The sequence below is a fragment of the Miscanthus floridulus genome, chromosome 10 (genome assembly GCF_019320115.1).
Source record: "Miscanthus floridulus cultivar M001 chromosome 10, ASM1932011v1, whole genome shotgun sequence".
In the NCBI taxonomy this organism is placed as follows: domain Eukaryota; kingdom Viridiplantae; phylum Streptophyta; class Magnoliopsida; order Poales; family Poaceae; genus Miscanthus; species Miscanthus floridulus.
The window spans coordinates 75,700,939-75,718,658 of record NC_089589.1 but is presented as its reverse complement, the minus strand read 5'-3'; the positions used below and the strand labels follow the sequence as shown (position 1 = coordinate 75,718,658).

At 41.4% G+C, this 17,720-nt stretch overlaps 1 pseudogene; it reads right to left on the bottom strand.

Moving 5' to 3' along the window:
- Positions 1-1,099: 1,099 nt before the first annotated feature.
- Positions 1,100-17,191, bottom strand: LOC136488884 (very-long-chain aldehyde decarbonylase GL1-10-like; annotated as a pseudogene).
- Between the last annotated feature and the right edge of the window lie 529 nt (positions 17,192-17,720).

Here is a 17,720-nt window from a genome sequence, read left to right as displayed (position 1 = left end):
GCTGTTATGGCTTGATGCCCTAGCGTTACTGCGTAGGTTGTAAGGGTGAAAGAGGGGAGGACGTGGTCTGTACTCTCGACGCCGGCTAGAGCGCGGCGGCTGCTGCTGCAGCCCTAGAACTCTCGCATGCTACAGTAGCGGCGCCACTGTTCACACACGACAACAGCAGGAGGCGGCTAGGGTTAGGAAATCCTGGCTCCCTTCAGGAAGCTGAAAACAACTCTGTTTCTGCTTAATTCTCCAAAGTAGTCTTACAAAGTATTTATGTCATCTAATAATAATAATAGAAATAACTCCCTAATAATTATAGTAATTCTGATAAAAAGTAAATGCTGATGACTTGGGCCTTCTGGCCTTCTCATGCGCGGGCGTGGCCTAGCCACTGGAGGAGTTGCGCCTGGTGTACTGGATGCCCGTCATAACAGCGACATGACCACATTTGCTGCCCCGGCGTGCTCTCTCTCTCTCTCTCTCTCTCTCTCTGCGCTTCAATATTTGTCTCTCTCATTTGCTGCAGTCTAGACGATTGAGGTGAGAGTATTCATACGGTCTCTCTCATATTATTCGCTGCAGTTTAGACTATTGAGGTCAGAGTATTCATATGTACGAGTACTGTACAACCAAAATCCGATCCTCTGCCTGGGCATCACATATTCACATTACCAAGCAACTGCCATCTTTGTATTCTACTATGGTGCAACTCCAGGCTGTTTCGGTGAACTACTCTTATCATGAGGCTGCTACAGGGAAATATTCCGGTAAAAGGAATAAATTAGTCGCTCAATGGCTCCATCATTGTTTTTTCAACAAAATTTCTTTTTATGTATATAACCATATTTGTATATTCTACTATGGTGCAACTCGCATGTGTCCTTTAGGCTGCCTCAAAATTTCAATAACAAAACTCTACCTTTATTCTATCACACATCTTTTGTTCATTCATCACTTGCGCTCATCTAATATTGTCTCTAAATTCCCGTAGCAACGCGCGGAGAATTCTAATTGGATTAAGGTATTATTTACTTTTTCAATTCATTTAACAACGGAACACGCAATGGCAATGGGTATTCAGACCGGCACTTTTGGAGGCTTATCTGAACTATTCCTGTTTCTTCTGGTCGCTGCCTCTTTTCTCCATATTGTCTTCACCAGGCAACTTCTTCCGCTGCGCAGTATATTAAAAAGAAAAAAAGGAAGACTGAGAGGCATGAAATTGAAATAACAGGCAGGTCAGGTGTACGCATGTATGCCGTGCACTGCAATTTCTATTGTTTTGTTAAGTTAAAGAACTTATGCTGCTTATCCTTGCAGATTTTTGTAACTATTTAAAAATCAGTGAATTATTTTCTCTAGTATATATATACTGGAAAATTATATTGGAGGTGTAAAGATATACCTCTGCTAAGCTTGCCTTGTGATACCTGTATCCCTGAAACAAGAAACATTAGAAGAATGAACAAAAATGAGTGAGTGCACGAGGACCGAACCTTAGATGTGATGTAATAAGTGCGCAATTGGCAGGGTGAACAATTTTAATCTTACTTTGTCTGTCCCATATATATAATCGCAGTATGTGAAGAAAGGAGCGTAGTTGCCGTGGCGCCCTCCTACTCGGTGATGGAAATCATGGAATTCAGCACCTCCATAGAACGGGATGGACTTTGTGGGGTTGAACGGGAAGTCGTAACTGCACGTGTAGATAAATTTACGATAGATTCGTTATTTTCACAAGAGTTCATTCATATTCATACACACATCGATAGGTACACTACCCGAATTCAGAAATTTCGTGAGAGTGCAAAACACGTCACGAAATATGGTTTTACTCTCACGAAAATAATGCCTAAGGTTACACCATCACATATCAACTCTCACGATAATAGACAAACGAAAATCACATTTTCGTGAGAGTTCACCGCCATGGATTATTTTCATGATGGGAAGACCGTGGCGGCCACCCTCATGAAAATAACGTGTCGCCAGGTTTGCATCGGTGTTTTCATGATGGCTTTTTGGTATTTCATGAGAGGTCACCTTCATGAACTGATTTCGTGAGAGTTTGGTATTTCGTGAGTCACCCTCATGAAATTGATTTCGTGAGAGTATCACAAACACATAGAAAATATAGTATTTCGTGAGAGAACACCACTACGAAAACAAGTTATTTCGTGAGTGTACAAACCACCATGAAAATTGCCTAACTGGAGCCAATCCAAATTCCACATGCACACATATAGTCCAAATGTCAATCCACCACACAAATACAATAAATTCAAATACATGTATATATGCACCTGATTCCAATCCCAATATATTTCAACTTCATTCAAACGTAGTTTTCCATGACAAAATGATTTCAAATGAAAAAAGTTGTCAACTACAAAGTTCTATAACTTTTCCAGATCTACAACTTTCATTTTGGTCATCTTTTCATGTGACTTCGTTTTATCAATTCAAATTTTGAATTTCAAAAAATATCAACTTGAAACAACATTTTCAAAAAGTAAATGATTTTAGTTGAAAAAGTCATGAACATACAAGTTGTACAACTCATCAAGATCTACAACTTTTGTTTCGGTCATTTGCTCATCCGACAAAGTGACATTAACATTGTGAACAAATGACCAAAATAAAAGTTGTAGATTTTGATCAGTTCTACAATTTTTATGTTCATGACATTTTCAGCCGAAATCATTTACTGCTACAAAATATTGTTTGAAGTTGCCATTTTTGAAATTCAAATTTTAAATTGATAGAACAAAGTCACATGAAAAGATGATAAAAATAATAGCCAAAAGAACATAATAAATTGATAGAGTATGATTTTAGAAAATTTTAGGCAAAAATCGTTAAATTAGAAATTAGTACGAGGGAGAAAGACTAGTTACAAGTTTTAGTCAGAGATTAAAAATAGAAATCCGAGTTCTTCAATAATTTAAAAATTAAATTTCAAATAGCATTTTAAAGTAGTAAATGATTTCAAACGGAAAAGTTATAAACATCAAAGTTCTATAGCTTTTCGAGATCTACAACTTTTATTTTGGTCATTTGTTCATCCGAGGTCGTTTGAAAAAATTCAAATTTTAGTACTTCATTTTTACGATCATCCTACATTTGCTTGAGAAATAAAATGACCAATAAACAACAATAAAAAAAGCAACAAGAACGCCATGAATTGATAGAGCATGATTTTAGAAACATTTAGGAAAAAGAATCACCATATTTGGAGCTAACATGACCGAGAAAGACTAGTTACAAAATTTCGCTGTAGATTAAAAGGAGAAAACTTTTGTTCATCTTCTTCAATGTCTAGTATTTAAGCAATTATTTTTCTACTAAAAACCAGCAACCCATATTTCGTGGCGGTGGAATTTGACTCTCATGAAAATGATCACTCTCATGAAAATAGGCAATTTCATGGCGGGATAGTCATTTTCATGGGAAAATTTAAATACTCTCACAAAAACAGCTGATTTTCGTGACCTTGTGTGCAGCACTCTTATGAAAATAAGTTTTCGTGGCGGAATTTACATCACCCCGATGAAAACAATTATTTTCATGAGAGTGTGTTTGCCACTCTCACTAGTACAGAAACGGGCTTTACTCCCGGTTGGGAAACCCCTTCAGTCCCGGTTTCCCAACCGGGAGCACGAATCCAGGACTAAAGGGCCCCTCCTTTAGTCCTGGCTTCTCGCCCGGGACTAGTCCCGGTTGGTAAGACCAACCGAGACTAAAGAGGCCTCCCGGCCTGGCCACGTGGGGCGGCCCTTTAGTCCCGGTTGGTATTACCAACCGGGACTAAAGGTTTCCTTTTTTTGTTTCTATTTTCAATTGATGATTCGTTTTGGTTTTCGAATAGGTTTTCAAATACGCATTCTACGCTGCTAGTAATATACGTATTCTACATGTTTATAATGTTCGAACATTTTGTACAAACTAAAGTATGAAACTAACATATATATTACATGCATATATATATATATTATACGTTATTTTATGTACATATAATATGTATATATATATATATTACAAATAAAGCTTGCATTGTATATTCTATCATATCATTGGGATAATAAATTCACTCCATCTGGTTTGGCTTCCATGTTTCGTTGACGTCATTGTAGAAGTCGTCGGCGGGGTTGAGGACCTGGTCATTAAGAAATCCTGCTATGGTCTCTTGAATTGCTTTCAGTTGGTCACGTCGTATGACTTTTTCCTTCAACCATAGAGTCTTCAATAAAAATTAAAGGAAAAGTATTAATATATATATATATGTGTGTGTGTGTGTGTGTGTGTTGGTCACGTGATTACTTATATATATGAGCAACAAAAGAAATTGTGAATATATGAATATATTTATATAACGTACTTTGAGGATCTCTTCAGGAGTTCTTTTTGCATACGCCATGATGAACTCGCAAACATATAGTATCCGCAGTAGTTGTTCCCCTGTTCTTGCCTCAGAACCCACTTTTACGAGAAAAAAGATCTGGTGAATTGAAAACATGCATGGTGTTAATTGAATTATATATATATATATATATATATATATATATATATATATATATATATATATATAAATGTAGCTAGTACTTACTTTGTGTGCGATTACATCCAGTGGCACTTTGCAATGTTTCATGTGGTGTTACTCAATGAAACTTTTCTAAACACTGCGCCCAATAAAATAAAAAATTAATTTGGCCTTTAATAATTGTTGCAGTTAAGAGATCGAGGTATATATAGTTGCTAGAGAGACCAAATTACCCTTGGATAATATCTATCATGTCTTGATACTCTGTTTGCTCTTTTCTTAACGAGTCTAAGATGCTCAACCGATTATTGGCCATATCGATGACCATCAATATCCAGTGATTGCTGCATATGTTTTTATACACAAATATGATCGACATTAACTAGAGTCAACATATATATCGGTTAGGGAGATAGCTTAGCTAGTAAGCAAATAATTGAACAAATATCTATATGATCGACATTAATTATTTAACACTCACTTGAAGTTGTAGGGGAAGAGTATGTTCTTGTTTTGTTGGTTCACTAAGAACCTCATGAGATTTTTCTCGAGTTCAGCTTTCCATTGAGGCGGGGGGTTAGGGTGTTTGAATACGACATTTGGATCAACGAAACCAACATCATTATCCTTTCTCTTTCTGAGTTCTGTCATCTCATATCTGCATATATAAAAATATAGTGTGAGGATATATAATTTATATATATACATGTAGCTTTATATATATACACTTTAATAGTAGAAAATAATCACACTTACAGACAATAGTAGCTAATGAGACTTTTGTCGAGAGAGTCCAGGTGGCATAGTTGGTGTAATTTTACAAACTCGACATATATATAACGTCATCGCCACGGAAGTAATGTTGGTTTCTAACTCTGACAGGAACAAAGGCCTCTCCCCGTTCACACGCCGCCATGTACCACTTGTTTTGCAGGTACATTTGCGTACCCAGTTCACCTAAGGCCTTAGGGTTGTATAGACTCTTTCCATGTTCAAATTTCTTCCAAGGATCCACTTTCGGAGCAGATGGTCCTTCAGCGAGCACTTGGGCAAGGTCCAAACCAGTTTCCTCGTAAAACCGAGCCAGCTCCTCAAAATCGACATCTAAGTCTAAGTTCGAACCATATTCATTACGAATGACAAGAGAGGGGACTGATTGTTGCGATTGTTGTCCGAGTTGTGCAACACCTTTCCCTAGTCTAGTCTTTTTCTGTGCCGCCTCAAATGACTTGGTGAGAGAGCGGTCGTAGTTCGATTTTGGTAGGGTCTTTTGAGATTCCCGCTTTTTCTGCTCCACCTTCTTTCATAGAAGATCTAGAGGTAGGTAGAAGTACGGTTTCTTCGGGTTCTCCCTCGCTTCTCATTGCTTTTTCATTTTTTTGAAGAAACTGTCCACATCTTTTTGTACTGTAGCATTTAATTCCTTTTCACTTTTCTCATAAGACAGTTTTTGGGGAATAACTGGATTAGATGAGGCTTTCTTCTTTGCTGGCTGGTGGGCCAACGGCTTCGTTTGTGGGGCGGACCTCTTAGGAGCTGTCTTCTTCTTAGTCATCAAGGGAGGCGGGGAAGCCATTGGAGACCTCCTTGGAGGCATTGGAGACCTCCTTGGAGGTGGCGGCGGTGGCGGCGTTGCCACCTGATTTCCTGAAGCACTATGATGATCTAGAGATTGGATAATTGGACTTAGGTTGGCGGAGACCCTGCTGTGTGAGTATAAAAAAGAATAATTAGGTATAAAAAATTGTTATTTTTAATCAGCATGTCAATAGAAAATTAGTGAAACTTTTTTTGTTCACTTTTGTCCGCACCTATTGTCTGGCAATTGAGGAAGCGGCAGTGGACTAGAGACCCCGGGAATAATGATGTAGCGATTGCGCCATAGTATGAATGTCTTCTCTGCTTCTCCTAGAGTCTTCTCCCCATCACCTCCTGGAATGTCAAGAGCCAGATCACTAAAATCTTTGTTAACTCTATCCACTGAGACGCTAACAAATCCAGGTGGTATTATTGCCCCATGGATTCTTGGTGTCTTGGTAGGATCTGGAGGAGAAAAAACACCGAGACCCACCATGATTGTGGCATTCTCTTTTGGAATATGTAGCTCACATGATGTAAACGGTGCAGTGATGTCATCCACAGGGAAACGTAGCATTGCGTCATCTTGATTTGGCAACTTCGTGGAAGCGTAGTTGCTTTTCAACTGATCAGGGGGCTAATATTAATGTTGATTCCTGGATCTGATGCCTGCCTTTGGGCACTCATTGCTATTTGCACTTGCTTTATGATTTCGTCCTGCATTCTAGCTTGCATGCTTTTTTCGCGCTCTTGTGCTTGAAGCAACGCCTCCCGTGACTCACGAACATATTCCTCCAACCTGTTGATCCGCGCTGCTTCCTCATCCTTCCTTCTCTGCCAGCTTCTGTAGGTATCTTTGTCATTAGGGAAACCATGCTCCCAAGAAATGTTCCGTCCTAAACCTCTCGTTCGGCCACTGTGTTCAGCAGTCCCAATGGCATACATCAGTTCATCCTTCTCTCTATTGGGCCTGAACACACCAATAGCTTTAGCTTGTAGAGCATAAGATAATCTTTGTGTTGCTCTTTTGAGTTTTGGGCCATGAACCAGCTTCCTAGTCTTTAGGTCCAGTCTTCCCCCATGAGCGAAAAACCAATTCTTCACGTGTTTGGGCCAATTGAGTGATTCTGGTGTGATACCCTTGGCAAGAATGTTTGCTTCTATTTTTTTTCACTTGGGAATGGCAGTTGCGTAGCCACCAAATCCCATGCCATGGTGGTATACCTTTTGTCAGGCATTCTCTTGGTTCCTTCTCACCCGTTCCTCACCCTCTTCCGATGTCTTGTACTGTACAAAATCATTCCGATAGGGCCTCAACTTCGAGAGCAGGCCCCTAGTATTGAAATTAGGCGTTAGGTTCTTCTTGATGTATTTCGTGTATAGGGATTTCTTCCAAGTCTAGAATTGTGTGGCCATCTTCTTCATAGCCCACTTTCGAACTAGCTCCTTCAATTCATCATCGTTGATATCAACATAATCATCCGCTTGCAACGTAAAATGTTGAAGGATATCATCCCAAATTAAATTCTTATCAAGATCAGAGACAAAACTAACATGAGGCTCGTTGATCTTTTGCTTCCATTCACGGGCACTAATCGAAAGTCTGTCCCTTACAAGGTACCCACAGTGTTGCACAAATTTCCTTGCATGTGGACCAAGTGGTTCGCCTGTCTCGATATTGAATTCCGATATTATGTAGCGCCCCTCCAATGGCTTTTTTGGGCCTCGAATATTTTTGCTTTTCGCCGTTGTGGTCGTCGATCCAGAGGGCTACGTATAAAAAAGAATAAATAAATATCATGTGTACACATAATAGATGATAGATATTCAAATATATATATACAATATTCAAATATATGTATATATAAATATATATACCTCGCTAGTATTTTCTTGTACAATATTTTCTTGGTTATCTTCAAGAGCCAGGTATTGACTCCCGTCATCTACATCCTGCTGGTCACCATCGGCAAATTGAGTGCCGGTGTTGATAATATTCATCATTTCTTCATCCATGTTGTCTCTCGGGGCAGCCATCTAGCTTTTACTCCACTAGATATATCTATAAAAAATAAAACATGTTTCAATAAATAATCATCTGTACTACTTGACCTTGCTTACGTGATTATCTCGGTGAGCATTTCTCCACCGGACGGCACCGTACTTGGCCAAGGAAGAGCTCTGATTCTACGAGGAAGGGAACACGATCTTCCACGACCGTTGCCGCTCTCCCTCGTAGAATCAAAGCTCCTCCTTGACGTCCGTTACCGCTCGACAGAGAACATGCTCGCGAGATAAACACAGTCCGCAAATTCAACTAATACGGATTTTCTACAATTTTCTAACTATTTTCTAAGTTTTTCATTTCATGGAAAAATTAATTCGAAAAAATAAAAGACATGATTTCTAAGTATTTCATTTCATGGAAAAAATAATTCTAAGTAACCTGCTCGATATCGGCGAGCTCGCGGGTGTTTAGGTTGCCAAGGATAGTAACATTTGTAGATGACATTTGTACGTCTAGAGTTATCAAATATCCATCAAATTATAGCTCAAAAACATGTTTCAATAAATAACCATCCGTACTAGTTGACCATGCTTACGTGAACATCTCGGCGAGCATTTCTCCACCGGACGGCACCGTACTTGGCCAAGGAAGAGCTCCGATTCTACGAGGAAAGGAACATGGTCTTCCACGACCGTTGCCGCTCTCCCTCGTAGAATCAAAGCTCCTCCTTGACGTCCGTTACTGCTCGGCAGAGAACATGCTCGCCGAGATGAACACGGTCCGTAAGTTCAACTAGTATGGATTTTCTACAATTTTCTAACTATTTTCTAAGTTTTTCATTTCATGGAAAAATTAATTCTAAAAAATAAAAGGCATGATTTCTAAGTATTTCATTTCATGGAAAAAATAATTCTAAGTGACCTGCTCGATATCGGTGAGCTCGCGGGCGATTAGGTTGCCGAGGATAGTAAAATTTGTAGATGACATTTGTAGGTCTGAAGTTATCAAATATCCATTAAATTATAGCTCAAAAACATGTTTCAATAAATAACCATCCGTACTAGTTGACCTTGCTTACATGATCATCTCGACGAGCATTTCTCCACCGGACGGCACCGTACTTGGCCAAGGAAGAGCTTCGATTCTACGAGGAAGGGAACATGGTCTTCCACGACCGTTGTCGCTCTCCCTCATAGAATCAAAGCTCCTCCTTGATGTCCATTACCGCTCGGCAGAGAACATGCTCGCCGAGCTGAACACGGTCCGCAAGTTCAACTAGTACGGATTTTCTACAATTTTCTAACTATTTTCTAAGTTTTTCATTTCATAAAAAGTAAAAATAAAATGTTTAGTCACGGAGTCCATAGAAACGACCATATTTTGACCTAGCAACGCATTGTCAATTGTCATTGCATTGCATTACACCTCGGACCGGACTCCGGACAATAAAATACTATGGTTGATCGATGCCGTTCTTTGTCGTACAGTCGCACGGTGACGGCCGATGGACCCGTAACCACCAAATCTATCGGGCCGGCTGTTCGGGCGTATCATCAAAAGAGAACGAAACCGCAGCAACGCAACGAAATTTGTCAGGCTGGCTGTTTGGGCTCCGATTCTACGAGCGAAGTGCACAAGACACCAATGCAACCGCAAAACCATGACAGGCAGAGCAGAATTCCAAATGGATGTGCACAGAGTCGAGCTGAACGACGACTGACGCCTGCCTGGCGCTCCCGATGGAAACGAGCCGCACCGCACCGCACCGCAGCCGCGTGGAGTCGGCAGCATGAGTTCTCCGCCGTCCCGCACGTTGCATTTTCAAGCGTTATAGAAACTCAAACATAAAATGCTACTAACAGGCACATACAAGAGAAACTAATTACAACATAAAATCTTTCCTTGGTTCGGTATGCAGCACGTCCGAATGAAGGAAGCACATACAAGAGAAGGCTCGGCCGTGCTCATGTGAGGCAACGCGCGTGGGGAAGGCTCGGGCGAGCTCCGGTGAGGCAGCGCAGGGAAGGCTCGGCCGCCCTCCGGTGAGGCAGCGCACGCGGGGAAGGCTCGGGCGAGCTCCGGTGAGACAGCGTGGGGAAGGCTCGGCGCGCTCCAATGAGCACGAGCGAGGTGGGGGCCAAGGACGAGGACGGCGCGCGCTCCAGCGAGGACGAGCGAGGCGCGCTGGCCGGCCGGAGAAGAAGCGCTCGTGCACGTGGGGCCGGTGACAGCGTGCGCGCGTGACGAGGCGAGGCTAGGGTGGTCGCCTAGGAGCGGCGGCACTGCTGGATCGATCTGGTGGAGAAGATGAGGTGACGGCGTGGCGGAGACAGAGAGGAAGAGAACAAGGGCGTGGTTTATAAAGGAAGGCCTTTTGTCCCGGTTGGAGCTATCAACCGAGACTAAAGACTCTTTAGTCCCGAGCTATGGTTAGAACCGGGACTAAAGGTCTGAGCTTTAGTCTCGGGTGTACCCATGACCCAGGAGTAAAGGGCATTTGGGCGGGCTGCGAAAACTGCAGCTCCACCTTTAGTCCCGGGTGGTTGATCCACCCGGGAGTAAAGGGGGAGCTGCAGTTGGCTTTCTCCAATTACCATAAGTTTTTTTTTCTTTTTTTATATATTTCTTTTATATAAATATGTAGAGAGTTATTAATTACCTAATAAATAAAATATTATCCAAAAAAATTATAAAAAAATTCTTGGACTTGGTTTTGCATTATTATACACAACAAAAATTTGTAAACTAAACTCTTTTGTTTTACTGTATAAATATTTGACAGTGTAAATAATAATTATAATTTACACCATGCAAAAATATACTACTTAATTAAAATCATTCAAACTATTGTTTTTCGATAGGAAATTAGTTTTCACATCTTATTAACGTTCATCATTTGGTTTTTCATCACACATTCTCCACAGGAAATCCACCGTCAAGCAGAAAATTCATTTAAACCGTAGAAAATATGAAAACATGACAAAAAAAACTGAAGTCACAATTATTACATAATAGGTCTAATGCATCACTATATATATCAAGCAGGAACAGTAGTGAACTTCTTCTTAACATATATCCCTTGGTTATGATCGCGCCGTAACCATGGAGTGTCCTCATCATTTAGCTGGATGCTTGGGTCTTTGTTCACTGTGAAGGGTGGAATTCGGTCATCCTTTTCATAATCTTCTGATATGTCTGACTTGTCTTCAATTCCGACGATGTTTCTTCTCCCTGAAAGAACTATGTGGCGCTTTGGCTCATTGATTGGGTCGTTGTTGTTTTTCGCTCTCTTCGGTTTTGTAGATATGTCCTTGACATAGAACACCTGATTCACATCCTTGGCAAGGACGAACGGTTCATCTTTGTACCCAATATTATTGAGGTCCACGGTTGTCATTCCATACTGGTTGTCGACTGCTACCCCGCCTCCAGTCGCCTTTACCCATTGGCACTTGAACAAAGGTACCTTAAAAGTAGGTGCATAGTTTAGTTCCCATATCTCCTCTATGCGGCCATAATATGTTTGCTTATTTCCATTAGGGTCGGTGGCATCTATGCGAACACCACTGTTTTGGTTGGTGCTCCTTTTATCTTGGGCTACTGTGTAAAATGTATTCCCATTTATCTCGTACCCTTTGTATGTGAGGATATGCCATGATGGCTGCCTAGCCAACAAATAAAGTTGCTCATCAATACTCTCATCACCCTGACATTCTTTTCACAACCAGTCGTTGAAAGTTTCCATGTGCTGACGCATAATCCAAGCTTCAAACTTCTCTTAAAACTCGGATCGGAGCAACTCTTTATGTGTCTCGATATACAGATCCACCAAAGAGGAGTTTTACAGAACTATGTAGTGTGCTTTATTAAAATAATTATCCTGCATACCAATATATGGTTTCTTCCCTAGTGTCCCCTTTCCACTTAGTCTCCCCTCGTGTCGCGATTCAGGAACACCAATCGGGTCAAGGTCAGGAATAAAGTCAACACAAAAGTCAACACAAAACTCAATGACCTCCTTTGTTCCATAGCCCTTGGCGATGCTTCCTTCTGGTCGAGTACGGTTGTGAACATATTTCTTTAGGACTCCCATGAACCTCTCAAAGGGGAACATGTTGTGTAGGAACACAGGACCAAGAATGCTAATCTCCTTGACTAGGTGAACTGGGAGGTGTGTCATGATATTAAAGAAGGAAGGAGGGAACACCAACTCAAAGCTGACAAGACATTGAACCACATCATTCTGTAATTTAGCTGGATCCATTGGATCGATTGCCTTCTGAGAAATTGCATTGAGGAATGCACATAGCTTCATGGTGGCTAGACATACATTTGGAGGTAGAATTCCTCTTAATGCAACGGGAAGCAATTGTGTCATGAGCACGTGGCAGTCATGGGACTTTAAGTTTAGGAATTTCTTCTCTGGCACATTTATTATACCCTTTATATTCGAGGAGAATCCAGATGGTACCTTGATGCTTGTTAGGCATTCAAACATGCTTTCTTTCTCTTCTTTGCTAAGAGTGTAGCTGATGGGACTTAAGTAATGGCGTCCATCATCTGTCTTCTCTGGATGCAGGTTGTCTCGTTCTTTCAAACACCGCAGGTCTTGTTGTGCTTCAAGTGTGTCCTTAGGCTTACCATACACACCCATGAAGCCTAGTAGGTTCACACAAAGATTCTTCGTCAGGTGCATCACGTTGATCGCGCTACGGACCTCTAGGACTTGCCAATAGGGTAGCTCCTAAAATATGGACGTCTTCTTCCACATGGGTGCGTGACTGTCGGCGTTATTCGGAACAGGTTCGCTGCCATGTGCCTTTCCAAATACTACTTTCACATCCTTGACCATGTTGAGTACATCCTCACCAGTTCAGTTGCCCAGCTTGGTCTGGTGGTCTGCCTTACCTTTAAAATGCTTGCCTTTCTTTCTTAGGGGGTGATTCGCAGGAAGAAATCGACGATGGCCAAGGTACATGACCTTTTGACATTTTTTCAAGAATATACCTTTAATGTCATCGAAACAGTGCGTGCATGCATTATATCCCTTGTTTGATTGTCCTGAAAGATTACTTAGAGCAGGCCAATCATTGATTGTTACAAACAACAATGCTCGCAGGTTAAAGTGCTCCTATTTGTGCTCATCCCACACACATACACATGGTCTGTTCCATAAAAGTAGAAGTTCTTCAACTAGTGGCCTCAGGTACACATCGATGTCGTTGCCAGGTTGCCTTGGGCCTTGGATGAGCACTGGCATCATAATAAACTTATGCTTCATGCATAACCAGGAAGGTTGTAGATACATAGAGTAACAGGCCAAGTGCTATGACTACTGCTCTACTCCCCGAAAGGATTTATACCATCCGTACTTAAAGCAAACCTTAAGTTTCTTGCGTCATTTGCAAACTCCGAGAATTCTCTATCGATTGCTCTCCACTGGGACCCATCAGCAGGGTGTCTCAACATATTGTCTACCTTACGGTCTTCTTTGTGCCATCGCAACAACTTTGCATGGTCTTTGTTTCTAAACAGACATTTTAAGCGTGGTATTATAGGAGCATACCACATAATCTTGGCAGGGATTTTCTTTGTGGGATGTTCGCCCTCAACATCACTAGGGTCATCAAGCCTGATCTTATACCACGATGCATGGCATACCGAGCATGCATCTAACTTCTCGTACTCCTCGCCACGGTAGAGGATACAGTCATTAGGACATGCATGTATCTTCTGGATTTCTAATCTCAAAGGGCAGACTACCCGTTTTGCTTCGTACGTAGTGGCGGGCAATTCGTTATCCTTCGGAAGCATCTTCTTTTGGATTTTCAGTAACTTCTCAAATCCCTTGTCAGATACACCATTCTTTGCCTTCCATTGTAGCAATTCTAGTGTGGTACCCAACTTTTTCTGCCCCACATCATAAGTTGGGTATAGCAATTTCTTGTGATCCTCTAGCATGTGCTCGAACTTGATCTTCTCCTTTTTCACTTTCGCATTCTCTTTGTGCGTCACAAATGGCCTGACCAAGATCATCAGCGGGCTCATCTTCTGCCCCTACCTCTTCTTCAGTTTCTCCCATTGCAGTATCATTGAAGGCCCCATATTCAGCAATAATGTCATCATCGTCCCATTGTTCTTCTTCACCTTCTTCCATTACAACCCCGGTTTCTCCATGCTTCGTCCAACAAATATAGTTTGGTATGAAACCCGACTTCAACAAGTGTGAATAAAGACTCCTTGAGCTAGCATATTCCTTCAAATTCTTACATATGGCACATGGGCAGCACATGAAACCATCGCGTTTGTTTGCCTCGGCCACACGTAAAAAAGAATGCACGCCCTTAATGAACTCTTGGGAGCGGCGATCAGCATTGTACATCCAATGCCATCTCATCTGCATTACATGACATACATACCAGAATAAAACCTAGAACATAATTAGTTAATTATACGACATGCATGCCACCACACAAGGTATTAATTTATGAAAGTCTCGCTATAATGTAGACAATCCCAACTACCACTAAAAAAACTAAAGCTAAAATGCACTTCAGCAACATAAGGATTTCACGACCAATCCCAACTAAAAACAGACAGATCATGCATTTGTTCAACATCTATGGGCTTCTTTCGCAGGATCACTGCCTCATCAGCCGCCGTAACTGCCTGTGCAAGAGAGTTTTGCACGTGTTCAACATACTCTTCCTCCCAGTACCAGCCTAAACATCTAGTGCCATCCCACTGAAATTAAAACAAAAAATTAGAACTTTAATCACAATCATCATGAAAATAAGTATAAATTAACCATAATCATCAAATACGATAAAATAACTCACATTGTGATCCGGACACTTGTAGAAGATACGGCCCTTGTTGGGACACTCCTTCCTCACCCGGTACTCCATCACAATCTTCTCCTCACACTTGCCGCATGTAATGAGAGGGAGGTCCGGCCTCAGTCGCTTTGTAACCCGATGAGAGGCCGAGGACCCGAAAGCGGTTGCCATCTACTCTCTATACTCATTTTTAATATAATATAAATTTCTCATTTTATAAACAAATAAAATTAAAAAACTCTAAAATTCTCTATATCTCTAAAGCATGAAGTGTGCTATGCATGCTAGAAATGAAAGCTCAATACTAGTTTTGAATAACTACTTTAACCTTCCTTCATCCAAATATGCAAACTTTAAAGTGATTTTGAGCTTAAATGGCTTACAAATAAAAAAAAATCTACCATAAAAAAACCACATATATCTAGTCCACAAAATGAAATAAGCTACTGATGAAACATGAGAGTATAAAATTAGTAACCTTTAGAATTGAAGAATCGATGGAGGAATGGAAGAAATCTTGTGATCACCGGTGACGAGGAAGAAGAGAGGCCGGCGATAAAGCAAGAACACTGAGTTCGAAGTGGCTCGAGCTCGGGGAGAAACAAGGGGTATATAGGAGGGGACCTTTAGTCCCGGTTGTAGACAGAAACCGGGACTAAAGGTCTCTTTCTAGTCCCGGATGGAGCCTCCAGCCGGGAGTAGATTTTTACTCCCGGTTGGAGGGACCAACCGAGAGTAAAAGTGAACCTTTAGTCCCAGTTGGTAGCTCCAACCGGGACTAAAGATCCCCTCCAGCAAAAGCCTACCGCAGTAGCCGTTGGGCAGGGACCTTTAGTCCCGGTTGGAGCTACCAACCGGGACTAAAGGTTTCTCTAGTCCCGAGCGGGAAAAATACCGAAACTACAGCCAAATTTCGAAGTGGATCAAATGTCGTTTCTCTACTGGTGTCTCACGAAAAACTATCCTTCTCACGAAATCTCTGGTTTCTGTTAGTGATAGAACAGATTGTAAAAACCACACTTTAAATGCATGAAGGCAATATGTAATTACCCGCTGTGTGTTTCAATTGCTTCGATGGCGCGGATTGCATACCACAGCCAATGTGTGGTGACGTGACATGGAAGGATGACGGGGCCAACGATTGTAGCCATGCCTCCGATGGTCAACTCAGCCCAGTGAGCGTAAGCTGCGGCAAAGCCGGTGGGCATTGTGACCTCGTGGTGGACATGATGATGTTGCCGTAGCTCCACGCTGTGTGCAGAAAGCGGTGGATCCAATAGGGGAGAGAGTCTTCCAGCAAAGCGTAAACCACCAGCTTTGCTACAATCTCACCCGCAGAGGGCAATGGAATCCCTGTCCAGATCCCAGCTATCGGTGAGCATGCATTGTGTAGAATACAAAATTAATTAAGGTCAGTTCTAATATATATGTTGGTCTCTGATCCATTTAAATGACATTAATTAATTGCAAACTAGCTAGTTTGTTCTTAATAAGATTATTGCATAAACTAGTAAATTAGTTTTGTCCAGGATATTATTTGTCATTTCTTTTCTTTTTATTTATTTGATTAATTAATTATACACGATCGGTACCTTTTAATTTTGCTAGGTCGTAGATCATCGTTGGTGCGGTACGGTGACAAAAAATGGCAATCTAATTATGTGAAACTTGTTTTACTCCATTCTGTTCTAGAAAAAAATGTAGTTAGTTTTCTTATAAAGGAACCTTAATTTGTTTACTAAAAAATGTACTTTTATATATATAGGTTTTTATTGTTTTGATCTTTATATGAGTTTATTTATGTTGTGTTTCCTGTGAACGACCCAAGCAAAAAAATAAAAAAAATATACTCCCAATAATGCAATGCAAGAGTAAATATAATAAAATGTATACATACGTTAAATGCAATGAGGTAGATGAGTTGATGGGGGGCGTAGACGAGCAGCATGCTACGCGCACTGTCCCCGATGATGATGCGGAGGTGAGCGGTTGGTGACGGGGGCCGCACCTGGGGCTGCAGCTTGTACCGCAAGGCTACCGCAGGTGCCAACTGCTCCAGAAGAAAGGGAGGCAGTGGCACGACCAAGAAGACCATGGCGAAGACCAAGGTGCTGTGACGCAGGAGCCACGTGTCCGGCATCACCGTTGAGTAGCGGAACCATGCGGCTTCAGCCCACGTCATGGTGCGCCCCAGCACCACCTCCCCGCCTCCTGCATCGTGCCGTATGGGATCATCTCCGTCCTCTAGTCTCTTTGTGTGTGGGGGACCGAACTGGGTCTCCTTCCAACCTCGCTCTTGTCCTCGAATATAGATGGAGCGTCGAGTCCATGCATTTATAGCCGGTGGTGGTGCTGGCAGTGCGGTATCTTAGTTTGATTCTTGTATCATGTTCACTTGACTGATAAGCCATGACTGAAAGTACTGTTAGCTGATTTGTTGTGAGAGAAAAATACTGTTCGTTGGCTAAAAAAGTACGGCTTATAAGCCAAACGAGTCATTAATTATATTTTCATAATATACATATTTGATGTCATAAATCTTTCTAATTCTGTCTATAATTTTGATCAAACTTGAGAAGCTTTGACTCTCGAAGAAAGTTAGAACGACTTATAATTTGTGATAGATGGAGTATATCCATATCTATATCTTATAATCCCAAACCCCACAAGAGTTCAATCTCAACGCGCAAGTTATCCACCTCACCAGTCCGCTATAAGATACAATTATAGCCAACTAGCATTTGCTATTCATCTTTGTGGGGGT